Source organism: Pongo pygmaeus, chromosome X, assembly GCF_028885625.2.
Source record: "Pongo pygmaeus isolate AG05252 chromosome X, NHGRI_mPonPyg2-v2.0_pri, whole genome shotgun sequence".
Taxonomy (NCBI): domain Eukaryota; kingdom Metazoa; phylum Chordata; class Mammalia; order Primates; family Hominidae; genus Pongo; species Pongo pygmaeus.
In genome coordinates, this window is record NC_072396.2 from 100825878 (window position 1) to 100842186 (window position 16309).

A 16309-nucleotide genomic window follows, 5' to 3' on the forward strand; every position below is an offset into this window, starting at 1 on the left:
CCTTGTTCTGAAGGCAGTGGGTACATGGTGTGTTTTCTTACTATTGGAATCTCTTGTGTGTGTGTGCTGGGTTGTTATTCTCTGAAATTGCATTACTGTGTTAAATCCCCAAACTAAAGCAGTGAATTTTTTTGTAAGTTCTGTATCTTTGTGGCCTTGACAACTGAGCCAGTCCTTTGGAGAATAAGCAATCCTGGACTGCATTTTAGGACAATGAGAACTGCCAAAGTCATGAGAGAGAAAGACGAATGGATAGGACACTGAACTAGAAATCAGATGCCCTAGGCTTTATTCCCACATCCATTTGTCATTGTGTATCATGGCCAAATTTGATTAAAGAACTTTCCCAATCTGTAAAACGGGGATAATATGTCTCACCTTACAGGGATGCTAAAGGGATTACTGAAATATTTTTTTCTAATACATTTTTTGTTCTTCCAAAAGAGCTCTAATATTCAGAACCAAATACTAAAATCTATCCAAAATCTGAATGGTAGAAATTAACTATTATACTTTCAAGCATTTTAAACCCCAGTTTATTAAGAACCTAACCCCTTAGTGAAGAGGGACAGATAGTCAACAGAAGAATAAACAAAGAAAATACCAAATAGTAATGAGCCTCCAAAAGACTAAAACATTGAGTGTTCTTTTTTGTTAAGATGCCATTTTAACCCATTTATGCCAGAGGCTGCAAATTTTTTATGTGAAAAATCAGACCTTGGCAATGACCTTGAGCAGTAGGATATAATAACTCCCACAAGCTTAGTGTTCCAATACTGGAACAGTAGGCATAAGTGGGTTAGTTGTGTGCTACGTCATATTGGTTGGCCAGAGAAGGCCTGTGCGAAGAGGGGATATTTGAATGATGGGAAGGAGACAACCACGCTCAAATTCAGGAAAGGGGCCCTCTAAGCAAAAAGAAGAACACATGCAAAGTTCCTAATGTGAGAATGGGTTTTGAGTGTTTGAGTGCCAGATAAGAGACCAGTTTGGAAGTTAGTAATTTGGGGCAGGGGAGGGAATCAGATGAAGTTGTAGAAAGAGGTAGGGGAAAAATTACCCAGGGCCTTGCAGGCCCCTGGAAGGAGTCCAAATAGTCCATAGTTTGGATCTCTCATACTTACTAGCTGTGTGACCTCAGATAAAGTTTTTTAACTTTTGTGAATTTTTGTTCCCATTTATAAAATGTGTGTAATTGTTGCTTTTCAATATTGTTTCTAAGGATTAGGATAATAAATTTAGTGAGTAGTACAGTGAATGGCACATAGTACACTCAAGAATTGGATATTGTCGATGATGTTTGGACAGGAAATAAATGTCCATTGTGTACCTAACTATGTGTCAGGCATAGGGCCAGACACTTTACATTTATTTATATTTAAATCCTCAAAACAATTCTATAAGATATAATGAAACTGGGAAAAATTGTTACTTGTACAGTTAAACAGTGGTGTTAAGTAGCAGACTACTGAATTCAAATAAAAGTTTCATGACTCCAAAATTAGTTATCCCTCACTCCTGTATCATATTGAGGGAGTCAATCAGTTGTAATGTGTTGGTTGCTTTTGTATGTAAATACAATTTGTGACTAGACGTGCTTTTAGAGATGAGGCCAGTCTTTGACCTTATGTGAACAGCTCTTGCCAGGTAGAAAGTTTGTGAATGTTCATATTCCTCTCAATGCTTAGGATCATGCCTCGTTCCTCCTAGAATTTATTATATTCCTTGACTAAGTGGATCTGTATAACCATATTAATACTTGCCTGCAACATGCCCCAATTTTTAAAATAACCTAAGGAATATTCAGGTTTTTTGTTTTTGCAAGATTTCTTATTTTTCCCAAAGACATATTTCATATAGCAGTCTTTTCCTTTGAGAGTGTTTTGCCCTTAATTGTACTAGTTGGAAGTGTCAGAATAGTGCATTAACCTACTGAGCTCCAGATGGCTGACTTTTTTTTGTTATTTTATCTTGTCTTGTTTAAAGGAATATAGAATTGGCAGCAGAGCCCACTAACTGATGTCAGATTTGGTTAGCATAAATTGTATGTTTAATATCAAGTAAACATGCACTTAAAAATCATATGAGTTGTACTTTTTATTCTTTGCTGTACAAAATCTTCACTGAATATATTTGATAAGTTGAAAGACTCATTCATTTTGTGAGAAAGTTTATGAGATTACTGATTATATTACTTATTGAAAATATTTAGTATCTATATCCTACTTTGGGTGTAGAAGAAAGAAATGAAGCCTTTTGGAGGTATGTGTGTGCATGTCTGTTGAATTGTTAGATTATATTAATTTTTTCTCTGAGAAGTGAATGACATGCTAGAATAGTAAATTTTATAATGTGGACCATGAAAAAGTATTATTTCTAAAATAATTGTTTTGAGGAAACAGAAATGTGTGTTTCCTTATATTCAAATTCACAACTTAGGTCCTTAGAGGTAAGAATGCTACCAGCAGAAACAGATGGTTGGTAATCTATAAAAGTACTGCCATCATATTGGGTAATGCTATACTGCTGTTTCTATTGGCATAACCTCTAACTATGACATGATATACAGCACTTATGGGCCAGAACATTGTTTGTACTTTTATAAAAACCCTACAAAGTCTATACGCTCAAGTACTAGCTCAGTATTCTTATCAGGTTGGGTTTTTGTTCTGTTTTGTTTTTTTTTTTTTTTAGACGGAGTCTTGCTCTGTTGCCCAGGCTGGAGTGTAGTGGCATGATCTCGGCTCACTGCAACCTCCGCCTCCCAGGTTCAAGTGATTCTCCTGCCTCAGCCTCCCAAGTAGCTGGGTTTACAGGCGCATGCCACCATGCCCAACTTATTTTTTGTATTTTTGGTAGAGACAGGGTTTTACCATGTTGGCCAGGCTGGTCTCGAGCTCCTGACCTCAAGTGATCTGCCCGCCTCGGCCTCCCAAAGTGTTGAGATTACAGGCGTGAGCCACCGCACCTGGCCAGATTGTTCTTTCAAGTTAGGATAGGACTTTGGGGTAAGCGGTATTTCGTGATATTCACTGTATACCATCTTAGAACTAAAATTGGTTCATGCAGCAAAGATGAATTATTTATCACAAAAGGCTTGAATAACCTATACATGCATCACTGCTATAAAAAATAAACACATATGTTTGAGTTTGTTAGGTAAAATTAGTTTATTGAAATGAAATCCCCCAAAATCAGCTTTCATATATTTTTTGAATTTATATATACTAATATAAACAAGTCATTCCTCTTTTAAATATTAACCAGAAGAGTATCCCACTAAGATACTATTTGATTTCAAATATGTCAGTGTTAACTTTAAATATTTTAATTATACTGTTTAACTACGTGGCAACATAGGGTACACACTATAGCAGCATCTCTTATACAACTTATCAAATATACATGTTAAATACAAAACCCATAAAATTTAAATTAACATTATTTTAAGTAATAAATCATTTGCTGACTCTAAATTGCCAATTACAATGTGAATATACTACAGTGCGGGCACTTTTGGGTTCTCTGTGCCTACCGTGCCATAGGATAACCCAACTGTGCCACTAGTGTTCTCTGATCTATGGTTAAATTTTGATTGGTATAGCATGCTGCGATGTAATTTGGTCTTTATTTTGGTACATATGTGTTTTCACACTAAGGCCATCTCATTAGCCAGAGATAATGAAAGTTGTACTTCCTGGTAACAGTGTGAATATATGGATGCTGAGACCAATTGGCAGGACTTGGTTATAAGGTGGTTATCTAGATGATCCAGCTTATGCTTAGCTTTATCATATTAAGAAATGAAACTTCAGAATTTTAACATTACCTTACCAGACTCAGGGATGATTAAGACTATGTTCAAGGATCCCAGTTTGAGTAACATTGCTGTGAGCTCCAGGTATATTGATCTAACAAATCCCCAAACATAGCATGTTGTATTATGACTCAATATTTATTGTAATTTCTGACTGAAATAGCCTTATCTACCTTTGGTGAACAGTTTTTACAGCTGGGCAGACCTTCTTCCCCCACATAGAGTCAAGTCCTTTAACCTTCAAACTGCCTTATCATCCCCTATCTATTTTGAAGGCACATATCACATTGACAGTGGTCTGCATGTTGTTGCTTACCATACCTGAATAAGCTCTGCTGGGATGGTGAGGATATATCATTGCTTATCTCTGTACTCTCAGTGCCTGGAACCTCATGGGAACTCAATTCATGTTGACTGGTAATATTCTAATAAAAAAATGATACCATATGCACAGTAAGAGATAGATGCCTTGTGTCTCTGTAGTCTATTTTGTGAAGAAACTGAGAATCTGTATAATCAATGTGTGTGCAGAGAATATAGTGTCCAATTAAAATTTTATACTTTAAAGAAGAAAAGCTTTTGCTTTAGTATGCATATAGTGGCATATTCCAAATCATAGATTCAACAGGACAGGACCTTTGGGATCATCTAGCTCAGTGGGTTTAAAACCTTATTTTATTTAACATCAGAGCAGCTTATTCATAAAAAATCATATGTGGGATATGAATAAATTAGAAGATAAATGTATAAATGCCCTCATTTTTGGGGGAGCAGAGACTTGGGAAGTCTCCCCAGGAGCCTTCCTTTTTTGCACATTCCCTCCTCACCCTCCAAGGCCACCCTAAAACACCTCAAGGAACTCCATGGACCCCCAGAATAGTTTGAAAATAAGAGTCTTCTCAGGCCGGACGTGGTGGCTCATGCCTGTAATCCCAGCACTTTGGGAGGCCGAGGTGGGTGGATCACAAGGTCAGGAGTTCGAGACCAGCCTGGCCAATATGGTGAAACCCCGACTCTACTAAAAATACAAAAATTAGCTGGGCGTGGTGGCGCACGCCTGTAGTCCCGGCTGCTCAGGAGGCTGAGGCAGGAGAATCGCTTGAACCCAGGAGGCGCAGGTTGCAGTGAGCCGAGATTCTGCCACTGCACTCCATCTCAGTAATATAATAATAATAATAATAATAATAATAATAATAATAATAATTCATAATAATAATAATAATAATAATGGTCTTCTCCTACCTAAGGTAAGAATCCTTTTCCAGCATCTCAGACCTTGTAGCAGGTCTTTGCTTGAATAATTTAGGTGAACAGAAACTAATAACTTCATAACATGAGCAGTTAACTAGGCAATTGTTAATGAAAGTACTCACTAAATTAATGATAAAATAATGTATAATGGCACCAAACATTAGTTAAGTGCTTATTATATACCAGACCTTATGTTTGACCAGGATCCTTATTTCACCCTTACGACAAGCCTGAGGAGGGTAGATGCTTTATTGTTCCCATTTTGCCGATAAGGAACCTCAGGCCCAGGAAGTCAAGTAATCACTTGACTAAATTCATACAGCTATTAAGGTAAGGAATATTTCGGAAACTTTTGCCTGCTTTTCCCTTTTTGTTATAATCCTCCTTTGGGAACAAATTAATGCCCCTTTTTAAGATGGTTTTGTACTGTCCTCAGAGAGCGACTCTATAGCCTGGGTTCTAGCCTTGCTTCTGACAGTTAGATATAGTCTCAGACAAGACATGACTTCTCCGTGACTCAGTTTTCACAGCTGAAGAAAAAATAGTTTTAGTAATATTTTCCCTGTTGTTAGATTCAGATGAAATAGTATGCAGGAAAAGTTGTGAAAGCTGTTTTTGCTATAGAAGTGTAAGGTATCCTTTTTTTTTTTTTTCTTGAGACAGAGTCTCACTCTGTCGCCCAGGCTGGAGTGCAGTGGCATGATCTCGGCTCACTGCAAGCTCCACCTCCGGGGTTCACTCCATTCTCCTGCCTCAGCCTCCCAAGTAGCTGGGACTACAGATGCCCGTCACCACGCCCAGCTAATTTTTTGTATTTTTTTTTTAGTAGAGATGGGGTTTCACCGTGTTGGCCAGGATGGTCTCGATCTCCTGACCTTGTGTTCCGCCTGCCTCGGCCTCCCAAAGTGCTGGGATTACAGGCAATCCCATTCAGTGCTGGAGGCACACATCCATTTATTGACATGTTAATTAGTTACATTTCTTTTTATTTTTCCTTGTTTTCCTATCCTTTGGCCATTTTACTATTGAGGTACTTACCTCCCATCAGCAGGTAGATAAGGAACTGATAAAATTCAGTGTGTTCATTTTGTCTGATAGCACTTACTAAAATGTTTAGAAGGCTAGCGTTTTGAAAATAATAGGGCAATTTTTTGTTTTGTGGAAGGAATATTTCTTTATTTCATTTACAATTTATAGCTTCATTACCTACTTAAAATGCAGTTTATATCTAGGCTGTAGGAAACATTTATAATCTGCAAAAGTATTATTAAACTTGCTTTGTTACACTGTCTAAAGTTACTCTTGGAATTGGATTTACAAAATAGTAAAGCAGAGAGGGAAACCATTTTATTTAAATACCTTCATAATCTTTGCCCCAACACAACAAATGTTGGTAAGTCTTACTGTTGTTCCTATCTTTCAACAGTACAATGAAGAGATTGCCTATGCAAAATATATTGGTTATCCTATTGGACATTATCATTGATCAAATCCTGCCCATTTTTAAAGTCACTATTTACATACATGAACTTTCTTCATTTAAAATGGTAGTGGGCTGGGTGCGGTGGCTCATGCCTGTAATCCCAGCACTTTGGGAGGCCGAGGCGGAAGGATCATGAGGTCAGGAGATCAAGACCATCCTGGCTAACACAGTGAAACCCCGTCTCTACTAAAAATACAAAAAAAAATTAGCCGGGCGTGGTGGCGGGTGCCTGTAGTCCCAGTTACTCGGGAGGCTGAGGCAGGAGAATGGCGTGAACCTGGTAGGCGGAGATTGCAGTGAGCCGAGATCACGCCACTGCACTCCAGCCTGGGCAACAGAGCGAGACTCCGTCTCAAAAAAAAAAAAAAAAAAAAGGTAGTGTACTTTTTCTTCTGTCCTAGGACAGTGGGTGGAGTAAATGTAGTGTAATTCCAAAATAGAGGTAACAGGCTACTAGAAGCGTTCTTACTTTTTGTGCCATGGGCCCCTCTGAAAGTTGGTGAATTTATGGGAACCTTTATAGAATCATATTTTTAGATGTAAAACACAAAAGACATAGGATTATAAAGGAAACCAATCATATTAAAATGTACTTATAAAATTGTTTTTAAAAATTATGACACATTCCAGAGACATAAACACATATGTTCACACAAAAACCTGTGCATGGATGTTCATAGTTTTATTCATAGTAGATAAAAACTGGAAACAGCCTAAATGTTCTTTAACGGGTGAGTGGTTAAATAAACTGTATTATCCATACTATGGGATACTGTATGGCAATAAACAGGTATAAACTATTGATATACACAATAACTTGTGTGCCTTCCCAAGGCATTATGGTGAATGGAAGAAGCCCATGTGCCAAAAGGTTACATACAGTATGATTTCATATAAATGACATTCCTTTTTTTATGGGTACATAGTAGGTGTATATACTTAAGGGGTACATGAGATGTTTTGATACAGGCATACAATGCATAATAATCACATCAGGGTAAATGGTACAATCTTTAATTGTACAATAAATTATTGTTGACTATAGTCACCCTGTTCTGCTATCAAATGCCAAATCTTACCCATTCTGTTAAACTATACTTTTGTACCCATTAACTATCCCCATTTCCCCTCCCCGCCCACTTCCCAGCCTCTGGCAAGTGTCATTCTACTCTCTTATCTCCATGAGTTCAATTGTTTTAGATTTTTGCTCCCACAAATGAGAACATGAGATGTTTGTCTTTCTTTGCCTGGCTTATTTCACTTAACTTAATGTCCTTCAGTTCCATCCACGTTGTTGCAAGTGACAGGATCTCATTCTTTTTTATGTCGGAATAGTACGCCTTTGTGTATATGTGTATATGTGCCACATTTTCTTTTTCTTTTTTTGAGACGGAGTCTTGCTCTGTCACTCAGGCTGGAGTGCAGTGGCGTGATCTCGGCTCACTGCAACCTCCACCTCCCTGATTCAAGCAATTCCCCTGCCTCAGCCTCCCGAGTATCTGGGATTACAGGTGCACGCCACCACGCCCGGCTAATTTTTTTGTATTTTTAGTAGAGGCAGGATTTAACCACGTTGGCCAGACTGGTCTTGAGCTCCTGACCTCAGGCAATCCACCCGCCTCAGCCTCCCAAAGTGCTGGGATTAGAGGCATGAGCCACCACGCCTGGCCCCTGTGCCACATTTTCTTTATCCATTTGTCTGTAGATGGACACTTAGGTTGCTTCCAAATCTTGGCTATTGTGAATAGTGCTGCAATAAATATGGGAGTGCAGATATCTCTTTGATATACTGATTCTTTCTTTTTGGCATATACCCAGCAGTGGGAATGCTGGACCAAATGGTAGCTCAATTGTTAGTTTTTTGAGGAAGCTCCATACTGTTTTCCATAGTGGCTATACTAGTTTACATTCCCACCAACAGTTTATGAGGGTTCCCTTTTCTCCATAACCTCGCCAGCATTTGTCATTGCCTTTCTTTTGGATGGATACAAGCCATTTTAACTGGGGTGAGATGATATCTCATTGTAGTTTTGATTTGCTTTTCTTCAACAGTGCATGATGTTGAGCACCTTTTCATATACCTGTTTGTCCTTTGTATGTCTTCTTTTGAGACACGTCTATTGAGATCTTTTGTCCATTTTAAAAAATCAGATTATTAGTTTTTTTTCTGTTGAGTTGCTTGAGCTCCTTAAATATTTTGGTTATTAATCTCTTGTCAGATGTATGTATAGTTTGCAGATATGTTTTCCTATTCTGTTGTCTGTTTGTTGACTGCTTTGCAGAAGCTTTTGAACTTGATGTGATTCTATTTATAAACGATACTTTTGAAAAAAATGATAGAAATGGAGAATAGGTTAGTGGTTGCTGGGGTGGAGGGTTGTGGGAGGGAGATGGGTGTGGTTATTGAAAGGCCAACTTGGGGGATCCTTGTGGTGATGGAACTGTTCCATATCTTGATTATGGTGTTTGTATACCTGAATCTACACATGATAAAACTGCATAGAAATGCATATATATATACACACACACACACACACATATATAAAAATATATATACACACACATATATATATACACACAAATAAGTACAAATAAAACTAGGGAAATTTGAATAAGATAGATGGGTTTTATCAATGTCAATATCCCAGTTGTGATATCGTAATATAGATTACCAGGATGTTACCATGGGGAGAAAAGGGATCTCTGTGCATTATTTCTTAGAACTGCATGCATATTTCCAATATCTAAAAATAGTTTGATTAAAAAATTGAGACACAGTAATTGTACTTCTTTACAATATTTGTTCAATAACAAGATAAAGTGGCAGGTTGTATAACTCAAGTAATTTTGAAGAAGTGATAAGCATAAATGATAGTTAAGGTATTTTCACAAATGTGCTATGTGTGGTACAACAGGAAAATATATGTGACTTGGTGACCAAGTTGCAGGGGCTGCTAATACCACTGTAATCTGTTTCCTATATTCATAGTTGAAAGAAGTACTAGATTTAAGTAAGAGGTTACTGAAAATATGTTTTCCTTTCCAAATTCACATACCCCCTAAATTTAGACCCCAGGATAAGAACCCCTGACTTTATATCTTTTTACATTTCATTATCTGATATATCTCAAAAGCCTCTGTCAAATAGAAGAGGAACATAATGTGTATTTGTTTTGCCTCAAATACCATGGATAATGATGGGGGCTCATAGAAAATACTAGTGGACACACTTCACAGTTTTAATGATTTACTTGCTATTATTCACCCATATGCCCATTGTTTACCAAAATTGCTTAACACTAGTTTTAAAAGAGAAGTATATGTGGATTTTAAGTATAGAATAAACTACACATTATTGATATGAAAAAGAAATATGTCAAATTGATTGCTTATTATCCAGATTAACTAATATTGACTATCATTAAATATTTTAATTTGCTTTCGCTAGGAAATCAGTTAATGATGGTTTAGCCTTCAATTGTCCATATCTCTGAGAGTATCTAGATCAAATGAGGCTATTGTTTTATAAGAAACGAAGGTTAGTGTTTTGGGATTAATATTCTACTTTAAAATATCACCTTTTTGTTTCATCTAATGTTAAAATCTAAAATTTTTTGAATATTCAACTGAGTAATTATTTGAAATTATTATGAAATATTTCCTCTATACTCTATTGGTTAAATATGTCTTTCATAAAATAAGTAACAATATGGACACAGAATTAAAAACTATGTTTAGAGTTTGTGTACTTGACATTTCTAATACAGGCTGAGCATCTCTAATCCAAAATCCAAAATGCTCCAAAATCCAAAACTTTTTGAGAACCAACATGATGCCACAAATGGAATATTCCACACCTGACCTCATGTGTTGAGTCACAGCTAAAATGTAGCCGAAACTTTGTTTCATGCACAAAATTATTAAAATCATTGTATAAAATTATCTTCAGGCTATTTGTATGAGGTGCATATGCAACATAAATAAATAACATGTTTCAACTTGAGTCTTGTCCCCAAAATATCTCATTATGTATTTGCAAAGATTACAAAATTGGAGAAAATCAGAAATCTGAAACACTTCTGGTCCCAAGCATTTTGAATAAGGGATACTCAATCTGTAATACAAGTGCTCAAAAAATGATCTAAATATTTGTTCTGTGACGGTCTAAGAGTCTGTAATTTGGGAGTGAAATGCTTAATTGATATTTAAGATACAGAAGCTTCAATAAGGGAACAATAAATGATTTCATCATATAAAACCTTATACTTTTCTTTCATTAAACATTTTAGCTAATCATATTTTAGTAAACTTATTTAAATTTTTTTGGGAAAAATGGCACATATAATCTGAAGAATTATGATGCTTATACATTGCTGTAGAAAAGCTTTCATCACCCCTGCCCTATAATTTGGGGTATATTCTCTTGTTTTGCCTATTATTTTCATCCTCTGAAAATGCCTTAGTTAGAAACAGTGTTTCCTGCAATGGGAAATGACACAATATGAAGTTAACCTCATGACAGTAATTTTCTGTGTAGATTTTTTTCTTATAGACTTCAATTGATAATATGTAGTATCTTTTACCCTACATTTTTTTGTGCAGTTAAAAAAAATAAATTAAAAAAAGACTTAAAGGTTAGACCTAAAACCATAAAACCGTAGAAGAAAACCTAGGCAATACCATTCAGGACATAGGCATGGGCAAGGACTTCATGTCTAAAACACCAAAAGCAATGGCAACAAAAGCCAAAATTGACAAATGGGATCTAATTAAACTAAAGAGCTTCTGCACAGCAAAAGAAGCTACCATCAGAGTGAACAGGCAACCTACAGAATGGGAGAAAATTTTTGCAATCTGCTCATCTGACAAAGGGCTAGTATCCAGAATCTACAAATAACTCAAACAAACTTACAAGAAAAAAACAACCCCATCAACAAGTGGGCAAAGGATATGAACAGATACTTCTCAAAAGAAGACATTTATGCAGCCAACAGACACATGAAAAAATGCTCATCATCACTGGCCATCAGAGAAATGCAAATCAAAACCACAATGAGATACCATCTCACACCAGTTAGAATGGCGATCATTAAAAAGTCAGTAAACAACAGGTGCTGGAGAGGATGTGGAGAAACAGGAACACTTTTCCACTGTTGGTGGGACTGTAAACTGGTTCAACCATTGTGGAAGACAGTGTGGTGATTCCTCAGGGATCTAGAACTAGAAATACCATTTGACCCAGCCATCCCATTACTGGGTGTATACCCAAAGGATTATAAATCATGCTGCTATAAAGACACATGCACATGTATGTTTATTGTGGCACTATTCACAATAGCAAAGACCTGGAACCAATCCACATGTCCAACAATCATAGACTGGATTAAGGAAATGTGGCACATATACACCATGAAATACTACGCAGCCATAAAAAATGATGAGCTCATGTCATTTGTAGGGCCATGGATGAAGCTGGAAACCATCATTCTCAGCAAACTATGGCAAGGACAAAAAACCAAACACTGCATGTTGTCACTCATAGGTGGGAATTGAACAATAAGAACACTTGGACACAGGAAGGGGGACATCACACACCGGGGCCTGTTGTGGGGTTTGGGGATGGGGGAGGGATAGCATTAGGAGATATACCTAATGTAAATGATGAGTTAATGGGTGCAGCACACCAACATGGCACATGTATACATATATAACAAACCTGCACGTTATGTACATGTACCCTAGAACTTAAAGTATAATAATAAAAAAAATTTTCAATGCAAATTGCATATTAAATTATTTTAAGCTTTATTATAATATAAATTGATTTTAATATATATTTTATATTTTTAGATATATAAATTACATAACTCTATTACTCTCCCAGTAAGAGATGGCTTTCTTACATAAATGGAGAGAGGCCATCTAAAGGTTCTGCAATATATAGCATTCTCTGTTCAAACCAAGTATACTGCTATCAGAATAAATAAATAGATTCACTTGGATAGAGCACTTATTTTGTGTTTCCCTTTCCTCCTTGAACTCAAGGAACTGATGGTGATGAAAATGGCATTTTGATTTCTTACGTTTGAAAGTTATGGGAGCCTCTCCAAGAACAACAGTATGAACCTTTGTAGATATAATCCCAAATATGTTAATCTATAGCATTATATTTTCAAAGAACATGATGATAGATAAGAAACTTATTTGATTAAAATAGCCAAAGAAATGGACTTCATTCGGGTTTGTAAATCATGGTCAATAACACTAATAAAATTACTGTTTTCATGAAAATATTGCCCATTCTATTTGAAGATGACATCCCTGATAGTAATTGATATCTATGTGCATGCTGTAGCTGAAAAGACCTGTGTACAATCAATAGTTCTGTCTAGTGTCTACAGCAAGATACCTTTACAACTAAGAACCATAAAGCCTTTTCTCAAATTGTAAGTAAGTCTTTTTTTACATTAAAAAATGACAGACCATGCTCAGACTAAGTCCATCTAAACTCAGAAGTGGTTATCTCCACTGCAAACTAAAAGTGTTCTTTCTTAGAATAATTGCTTCTCTGCTGTTGATTTTAACATTTCATATCAGAGCAAGGGGAATCTGTGACTGTTAAACTGGCCCAAACTACCTTTTGATTATTTGTGTACTGTCTTAAAATAATACAAGCCCAGTCACATTGACTAGTATCGCCATCCTAATGATTTTCAAATTAAGGAATGGCTTCAAATTAGGAAAGCTCTTTGTTCACCTAGGTTTGGAATAGCATGATGTATGCTAATTGCTAACTTTGTATTATTTTTTAAAGATCAAATGGGCACAGTGGTAATTTTCATTAATCTCATACAGAGCAGCTAATTAAAATTTCCATTATTACCCATCCATTATCTAGTTGTTTCCTTTGTTCAGTATCAGAACAGGATGTTAATAAGCCATTCTTGTATTACAGCCCTATTAACTATTATGAGAATTAATGTATTGCACTATTTTGTTTTTAGGTGATTTTTAAAATATTATTTTGCACCATATTGATTATACTGAAGGTACTTTGACACCTTGACATTTTGTAATAGAGATTTCAGAATTAAATACTTGTTGCTTTAACGTTTTATTCAATATTGAGAAAAAGTGGTATAGAGTAGAGACAGGAGCTATCCAAGGACCAGAATATTTGTTTTAGTCTCATACTCTTACTGATTATGTGAACTTAGGCAATTATTTGGATTCCTCATTTTTGTAATGAGGATATTAGAAGAACTGATCTTTAAGGGCCAGTCCAGCCTTAGCTTGCTATCATATTTTCATAATTTTCAAATATGAACTTATGTTAAAATCTCAAAGTCCTTCTAAGCTTGGTAAAAAGCATCTGTTCTATAAAGTTATATATTCTCTGTCATGCTCTAGTAGATTGTTTGCTTCCATTCCTTATAACCAGAGAGGATCCTAAATTTTGTAATTTAAGCTTGTTTCTAAGACTTGGGTGGGGAGTGAGCCACAAAGTGATGGGCTGGCTCACTTGTCCACAAGGAGTACCTCAGCCATGACCATATATCCCAATTAGTCTAATCCTGTAGGGAATCAATTAGAAAAAGGGAACCAACATTTTCTCAGTAGATTATTCTGTGTCCGTGAGATGCCCAATATAAAATACCTCTGAGCTGTCCTCAGCATGCCATACAGTGTCTCAGTTTACCTGTTCTATATTCAGCATCTCTGAATATATTATAACTGAAAGTCTCAGAACTATAATATTCTGAAGCAAAACTAAGCTTAGAATCTTCAGCATGTTGAAACTCATCACTCATCTACCCTTTTGTTTATTCTCTTTCCATCCATCCACCCAGCCATCCATCCATTCATTCATTCAGGAAATATGTATTGAATGCTTACTTAAGCACTGTCTTAAGATCTGAGGATATAGTGGTGAACAAGGCAGGCAAGAATCGTGTCATAAGAGCTTATGTTTTAGCGCAGAAGACAGTAAACTAAATTACAAAAATAAATTTTCATAGAGGTAATACTGTAAATGATATTTAAAATGGTGTTGCGATGATAACTAGAATGTGGGGTGGAGAGAAGACTATGGAGCTGAGATTAAAATGATTGGAGCCAGCAATGGAGAGGTTGGGGTAAGGGTCTTCAAGGCTGAGAAAACTGCAAAATACAGAGGTCACGCAACAGGGTTAAATTCCATATACAATCCTCTAGGGGAGGATTAGTGGTGCCTTTTTATATATTAATTTAAAAATAACTTTGAGGATTATATGAAAGTGGTATGTGACTACAGACTTGAAAATTTTAATTCCTTTTACTAGTAGTTTTCAGACTGGCACATGTAGTAAATAGATCTCTTGTTACTGATGAACTTTGTATTGTTGTAGAAAGTGAGTTTGCCGAGCAAAAATAAAACTATAATTTTGAATTTGCAAAATTATGCTTTAAATATTTACTTGCTATTATTCCTTGTGAAATAATAGATGGATAAGGAAGTTACAGGAATATGGACATGATCTCTCAGTGATGGTTTTACTTACTGTGCCATTTAGGTGATGATGTTTCATCCAGTATACTTTTTTATTTGTGGAGGAGACGGAGTCTTGCTCTGTGGCTCAGGCTGGAGTGCTGTGGCGGGATTTCAGCTCACTGCAACCTCTACCTCTCGGGTTCAAGCTATTCTCGTGTCTTAGCCCCCTGAGTTGCTGGGATTACAGGCATGTGCCTCCATGCCCGGCTAATTTTTGTATTTTTAGTAGAGACGGAGTTTCACCACATTGGCCAGGCTGATTTCGAACCCCTGACCTCAAGTGTTCCACCCGCCCCAGCCTCCCAAAGTGCTGGGATTCCAGGCATGAGCCACTGTCCCCGGCCCATCCAGTATACTTTTAACATCTACTGTGTCTCATAACGAAACAAGAAATACCAAGTCAGTGGCCATTATACAAAATATGGGAGCTCAAAGTATGAAATCGTATTCCTTGTTCTGCAGTTATTATGGAGAAGTTCAATAATAACACACTTTTATTGAGGCTCACTAAATTCATGACCTGTGTTAGTTATGTGGCATAGATGGAGTTCCCAATGTAGAAGTGAGACCGACACAAATAATGACCTCTACCACAATATTTTAAGTGCTGTAATAATGATAATATTGCCACAGCGCTAAGGGAATAGAGTTCCCCTATATGTTATAAGCCTTTATCAGACTTTAAAAATGTAGCATTTAATGGGATTTTTAAAATTCAGAAATTAAGAATGATTAACACTTTCTACATTGAAGAGGCATTCTCAATAAAAACCCAAATAGTGTGAAACCATAGGGAACTCATTTCTCATTATTAACATTTTTTTAAATGTCATATCCTCTAATGATAATACCTCTACCCAATGGGGAAAAATTCCTTTCCTTATGATCTCCTTATAATATTATATTTCCTATGACATTATATCCTTATGATGTTATTTTATAGTAAGTATCCTTAGATGCTTAGCAGAAACTGAGTGTAATTTTTATGAACCTGTAAAATGGGACTCAAGCTTCGAGTCTTAATTCAGGGATATACATTTACAGTATAGGAAAGGGGCAATTATGATTAAGTACGTCTAGAATGTGAAACTATGAGTTGTTAGTATAGTGAATGTGTTGACAATGTTTTCCTCCCAGCCTTTTCCCTGAACTGCTTATATAGTTACAGCAAGATGATGAAGTTAAGGAGCTGTGATGAGATGAGTTCTAGAAATAAGTCCATCTATAT

At 36.3% G+C, this 16309-nt stretch overlaps 1 protein-coding gene across 5 annotated transcripts in view; it reads left to right on the top strand.

Moving 5' to 3' along the window:
* DIAPH2 (diaphanous related formin 2) overlaps nt 1-16309 on the top strand; it is a 908418-nt gene that overhangs the window by 185737 nt on the left and 706372 nt on the right. The window lies entirely within an intron of this gene.